Below are 7,165 nucleotides of genomic sequence, written 5' to 3'. Positions count from 1 at the left end.
ATAATACATTCTTGGAAGGTGATGCAATAATTTTGGCAATAGCTAAGAAAGCTGAAAGATGGTCAGTTTCTTATTTTATCTTTGTAGGTTATTTCATCATTCTTCTGTTCCCTTATTTTGTAGATTTATTTTAGCATAGTTTGGAATAATAAATGAGTAATGATGAAGTAATTGTTAGGAAAATTTAACAAAAAACATTTCAATGTATGCAAAATACAGTTGGCCATTGGACAACAGGGGTGTTGCTAGTGCTGACCCTCTGTGCAGTCAAAAATATGTGTGTAAATTTGGACTCCTCAAAAACTTGGTTGCTAATAGTCTGCTATTGACCAGAAGCCTTACTGATAACAGAGTTAATTAACAGATGTTTTGGATGTTAGATTTATTATATACTGTATTCACAAAATAAAGCAAGCCAGGGGCACCTGAGTGTCTCAGTGGGTTAAAGCCTCTGCCTTCGGCTTGGGTCCTGATCATTGTGTCCTGGGATCAAGCCCCACATCGGGCTCTCTGCTTAGCAGGGAGCCTGCTTCCTCCTCTCTCTCTTTCTCTCTGTCTGTCTCTCTGCCTACTTGTGATCTCTATTTGTCAAATAAGCAAAATATTAAAAATATATAAATAAATAAAGCAAGCTAAAGAAAAGAAAACATTATTAAAATCATGAGGAAGAGAAACTCCATTATAGTACTGTACTATATTTATTAAAAAAAATCTGTGTATATGTGGACCTGCATAGTTCAAACGCATAGGTAAACTATATAAGGTAACTAAGAGCCAAAAAGATGCAGTGAATATATATTTTAATTATGGAATAGAATTTTTATTCAATTAAAAATAATAAATTTCCTATTCTTTGGAGGAGAGCTAAGAAAGAAAAAAATGTCATAAAAGATGACATCTTATGAAGAGTTAGAACTTTTCAAGAAAAAAAAAAAACCTCAAAAATTAAAATTGGGTCCAGTGGACCCTGATGACCTACCACCACGTGGAGTGATACAACCATTGCATAGATAACATGTTATCAGTCAGGATTAGTATATTAGAAGACAAGAAGCTAACAATCCATATGGTGAAAAGTCAATGTGAAACAATTCTGTCTACCAGTCACATGTAAATAAAATCCCAGTTATCATGGATATGATCACATAAAAAGCAGAAATAATCTTATACTCCACTGAACTGTGACTAACCAACATTCCACCTGATAAAACTGGCAGTATCATCAACGAAATGAGTACAAATTGCTAATTTCATGATAAGATAATCATTAGGTTGAGCAAAAAAATATCATTTTTATTTGTATAACTTTTGAAACACTGTAGGTTATATTTTTTACTTTTCATTAATCAAAAAGAATAGAAAGATGTGATTAACCATTTTTAGTATTTTTTGTGTTATCAGACTTCCTAAAAATATTCATTGATACAATCTGATTATTATTATATAAAGATGAATTAACAAGGTAATCAAGTAAAATGTGTTTTAAAGTAAATCTTAATATTTTATTCAGTGATAGACTTTCTGTATGCATGTTCTATTATGGAATGACATTAATCTGTTCAAATGTCATTTACCATATTATGCATCATGCTTATTATATTAAATCATAGTAATTTGTTTCTTCCTTTATATCCAATCACACCTTTATTATTATTATTATTATTATTATTATCATCATTATTGTGAGAGAGAGAGGGAGGGGCTGAGGGAGAGAGAGAATCTTAAAGCAGGATCCTCGGTCAGCCTGGAGCCTGGTGCAGGGCTCCATCTCAGGACCCTGAGATCATGACCTGAGTTGAAATCAAGAGTTGGACACTTAACCAGCTGAGCTACCCGGGCACCCCAATATATCCAATCACACTTTTAACTTTATAAAATCAACTGGTATGTCTTAACCTTAATGCTTGACATTGAGAGTCATAGTACAGGAGAGACTTAAATACATTTCTGATGTTGCAAATAGGATTTCTGAAAATTTAGTTAATTAATGTATTTGTTCAGAAAATATTTATCAAGTGCCTGCTGTGGTTTGGGTACTCCTCCAAGCCTAATCTCTAAGAAGTGAATAAATTTTTCTTAGATGAATGGGCATGTAAAACAAAACATACCTGTTGTTTTAATAGGTTAGCTTCTTAAAATGTCAACTTCTCTTTTCCTAGAAAAGAATTTATAGCCCTTGTTTAGACATGATTACATTCTGGATGAGTAGGTGTTAGATAAATAGCTCAGTTTGAAGGCCATTTTACTTTATTAGCCAAGATTTTTAGAGGAGAATGTTCTGTTTTATTAGTCAGGAAACATATTTTTCCTATGTTTTGGTAAACTTTTTACTTGCTATATTTGCTTTAAATAGTTTTTCTAGATGAGTTTATTCAGGCATTCAGACATAAATGATGGCATAGCAAATTAATCAGTTTTGGCTATATCAACATGTACTTTCTGAATATTATATTACAGTTTATTTTTTTTATTCAATTCTATTGGGCTTATTTGTTCTTTCTACATGGGGATTTACACTTTCACTGTGTAGTCTGATGTCTGTAGAATTTCTTAAAGATTCAAATTTTACCAAAGATCTGTGGCTAGAGTCCCTGTAGATCATTCTATACTCAGACTAGTTAAAATTAATTATTTCAGTTGTGCTCTCATAACTTTTTTCTGGTGGTTTCACAATACCTTAAAATATATATTCTTTAAGATGCTATTTCAATTCAGTAGTATCTTGATGGTATTTCACTTTTCCACTTAAAAGTTGTCTTCTAGGAAGATTTCAATACATGTTTAAGACTAAAATTATAGAAATCTAAGAAATATTTACTAAAGAAGGATAGATGATTGTGTCTTAAAGAGATATTAAGATTCTAGATGTGTACATGCATGAAAAGGATAATCTTCTGAAATACTCTTCTTACAGATGTTTTGCAACACATATTTTAAAAATTCATTTTTTTTCTATTTCTCAAGTACTATTAGGAATGTACATGTTTTTTTTTATTTTTTATTATTTTTTTTTAAACTTTTTTTTTTAAGATTTTTTTATTTATTTGTCAGAGAGAGAGAGAGAGAGCGAGAGAGCGCAAGCATAGGCAGAGAGAGTGGCAGGCAGAGTCAGAGGGAGAAGCAGGCTCCCTGCGGAGCAAGGAGCCCGATGTGGGACTCGATCCCAGGACGCTGGGATCATGACCTGAGCCGAAGGCAGCTGCTTAACCAACTGAGCCACCCAGGCGTCCCGTACATGTTTTTTTTTTTTTAAATAATTTTAGTATTAATGGCAGAGGAGGGAGGGACATATAAATCGTTAACTAAAATCTAAAGCCACATCTCTGCTTTAAAACACATCACTATTTACAGACAGTATTTCAGAATGTCAACTGAATGGAAGTGTCAAACTGATGCTTAATACTAATTTGTTTATTTATGCTTGACTGCACTTCCATGGTAAAAAGGTAGATATCAAAAATAAAGATTATTTTGAGACACTGATGTAGGTTTCCCTTTTGTTTCATTGCCACAAATCCCATTAGTGTTAATTGGAGATTTACATGTGCATTGAGAGAATAATATACCTCATTATTCTTGAGTAACAGCTACTGACTTTTAAAGGCCATTTAGAATGTGTGACAGGAAACAAATAAAAGCATTCCACTTAACTTTTTGAAAGTTATTTTCATTTAGCAGAAAATGAAACAAAAGTCTTCACAAACATTCCACTGCCATGGTTTTAATTTTGTCATTTCAACAACAAAACCTTTAAAATTATCTTTTTTAGGTCAGCTAGCTAGTGAATATGTAAAGTAAGTATTTCTTGAGTCTGCTTTATGGTAAGTGACCTTGGCTCTGAAGAGTATATGCCTATTTACTTTGTTGTTCTAGGTATTTGAACCATTAGAACTCGCTATGAAATAAAATGATGCATCTAGTGTTCAAGTAAGATTTTATGTTATGTGGAAACAGAGAAAGGTTAGCACTCCCCTTTAAAAGGATGGAAGAGACCCTTGGGCCTGACAACATGCATACAGTTAAGACATTGCTAACCATTGTTTTTATAGGTGACGGGGATTAAGGAGTGAACTTGTGATGAGCAGAGAGATTTATGGCAGTGTTGAATCACTATATTACACTAATATTACACTGTATGTTTACTTACTGGAATTTAATTTAAAAATTTAAAAAGAACCCAAATAATTAAGATTTCTTGAAAGATCACCTTGGGATATTATAAAAAATAATACGTAGTAACTATTATGACACTTATATGACAGTTGCTATTTTAAGTACATTTCAAGTATGAATTTATTAACACTAAATAATCCTGTGAGGTCAATATTATCATTATTCCTTTCTTACAGGTGACATAATAGAGGCATCAAAAGGTGAATTAACTTGCCTAAAGTTACACATATAGTAGTAGTAGAGTTGGGATTTGAACCCAGTTTGCATAGTTCAACAAACAGAGCTCAATGCAGTTATTTGGCTCAAATGAATTAGCTTTGTTCTAAAATGTGAATATACTGGATAGCAAATTAAAACTTCTAGCTAATCCAACTCATTTTTTAGAAGTTGTGTTAGATAAACTATTATTACTCATACTTCATAGGATTATTTCATCAATCACCTCATGTAGTTTAGCCAAATATTTCTTCTGACCTCACCCTATATCTCCCTGAGAAGATTTTCCAGAGACAATTTTGGAGCTTTTAAAAGAGCTAACATATTATACAGAAGACTTTTCTAAGACAGATATTATTCTAAGCATTTTTTTCCCCATACATTGAATCCAGCAGTAACCTTTGAGGTATATACAGTTGCTGACCTCTTTTTATAGGTGATGAGACTGAGGCAGAAAAAGGGCAAGTTCAAATTTGAAAAGAATATAAAACACAAGCAGCCTAATTCCAGAAAGAAGATGTGATTATGACTGAAGAAAACTGGATGTTGAATTTAGTGAGCCTGGATTTAAATTCTACATCATAGTGCCACTGAGGGGAGGGGGTGGTGGGAGGGAGAGCACTGTCTGTAGATAAGCTAAAAATAGTCAAGCCAACAAAAAGCTGGCCTGCTTTTTATCATCATGCACAGGCTAATTTTTTAATGGTGAGGATAAAATACTCTTCCCCACTGAGCTGGGATGCTCCTACCACCTCTACATTTCTTTCACACATTGTTATCAGGACCAACCCTTATTAGATGTTTTGAGCCTGAATTAATGACATGAAAATAGGGTTAGAAATAGGTGGCCCACAGAACTGTGGTAAATAAGAAAACACAAGTGAAATAAGAAGTTGCAATATAGTCACTCCAAAATACTAGGAGTCATTTAATTTGAGGCAAAAGTGTATTGCATGGAGCACTGGGTTTGGTGCATAAACAATGAATTTTGGAACACTGAAAAAAATTAAATTAAATTAAAAAAAAAATTCTATCACATTTGGCTTCTGAAAAAGTTTCCAGTACTTGGCCAGTTATATCTCCCTCACATGAACTCACTGCCCACACTCAGGGAGCCGAAACAAAAGTTCATACAAAGTCTGGTGAAGGTGGGTGGTGCAGACTCTCATTCTACATCTGCCATACATGCAGACTTTAGAAAGTGACCTATAATTTCCCAACCCCAAAATACTGATTGTAGAATTTTGTGTGTGTGTTTTTTTAATTTCTCGTGACTCAATTAATTTATAAATAAAATGAGAAGAAAATATTGGGACCTTAATACCATGCAAAAAAAAGATATAGCACATTCCTCAAGCTCATTATCTATGTGTTTATTAAACAAATTGTATCAAACACCATGAGCCAGGCATGCCCTAGATTCTGAGAGTACTTGCTTGCTTTCTATGACTGCTGTAACAAATTACAACATACTTAATTGCTAAAAACAGCAAAATGTATCTTTTACTTTTGTAGTTTAGAAGTCTAAAATGTTATCACTAATTTAAAGCAAAGTTGTTGGCTGAGCTGCATTCCTTTCTAAGGCACTAGAGGAAAACCCATTTTGTTATGTTTTCCACCTTCTAAAAGCTACTTACATTCGTTGGCTCATGATAGCTTGCATCTTCAAACCAGCAGTGTTCGGTTTAGTCTTTCTCCCATTGAATCACTTTGACACTGTTTTTCCCACCTCCTTCTTTCACTTATCAGGACATTCGTGATTATATGACTTTCACCCCTTGATAATCTGGAACAATTTCCCTATTTTAACATCAGCTGATTACAGGCATAATTCTATTTGCAATTTTAATTCCCCTTTGCCATGTAACGTACTAAAAGGTTTGGACATCTTCGTGGATGATTACTCTACCTACTGTATCATCTCTGTTCCCACAGTACTTAAAGCTTGTTGAAGAGAGATTCTGATTACCTGAGTAAGCAAATAATATGTATTTCAGAAACTATGATACATGCTATGAATATTTTGTGGTGTTATGAGTGTTTAAATCATGGAGAGCTAATCCAGATCAAAATTTTTCTTGGTTATGTTTGTCTTGACATTTAGAGGAAAAGTGTAGTTCAATCAGTGAAGGAATCAAGGGAAGTTTTCTCATAGAACCACATACAAGGATTTAGAAGTAAGAGAAAGCATGAGACTTGGAGGAGTAAAACAAAAGATAGTGAGCCTGGAGCAAAATGAGTCTAATAATTCAACTTTAAGCCATTACCAATGATCTGTAATATTCTACTGGTTGAAATGTTAATAATAAAACAAGGAAGAAAATTTGGGTTCTTCATTTTCTTCTACACCCAGGAATGACTTATGCCCTTCTTAAAATATATCTTTGACTCTGGGTTTTGTAAAAGAATTTGCTCAAACATGTATAGATTGCACTGTTGTTTTGTTTTGTTTTCAGTTCTCTGGGATATTTAGAATATTTTAAAGCATATCTTGCAAGTAAAATCTTCAATAGTTCCGTGTAATTTTTAAGAGTGTTTCCAATCATTTGTCACTTATTACACTTATATATGTTTAGTGACTTTTCTCTATTATCATTTGACTGTCACATATATTAGCATAATAATTCTGTGTAAGTATTAAAGATTTGTTCTTTTTTTTTAACAATTGAAAGAAATAAGAGGAAACTCCACCTATTAAGAGTATTTCATTATCTAAGTTCTTTCCATCAAGAGGGTGAGATTTTGAGGTGAGATTACTATTTTTTTTTAAAGATTT

General features: G+C 33.0%; 1 pseudogene; it reads left to right on the top strand.

Moving 5' to 3' along the window:
* The first annotated feature begins 3,937 nt into the window (after positions 1 to 3,937).
* Positions 3,938 to 4,046, top strand: LOC116574663 (annotated as a pseudogene).
* Positions 4,047 to 7,165: the final 3,119 nt, after the last annotated feature.

The sequence above is a fragment of the Mustela erminea genome, chromosome 15, assembly GCF_009829155.1.
Source record: "Mustela erminea isolate mMusErm1 chromosome 15, mMusErm1.Pri, whole genome shotgun sequence".
Classification (NCBI taxonomy): Eukaryota; Metazoa; Chordata; class Mammalia; order Carnivora; family Mustelidae; genus Mustela; species Mustela erminea.
This window is presented reverse-complemented; position numbering and strand designations above follow the sequence as displayed.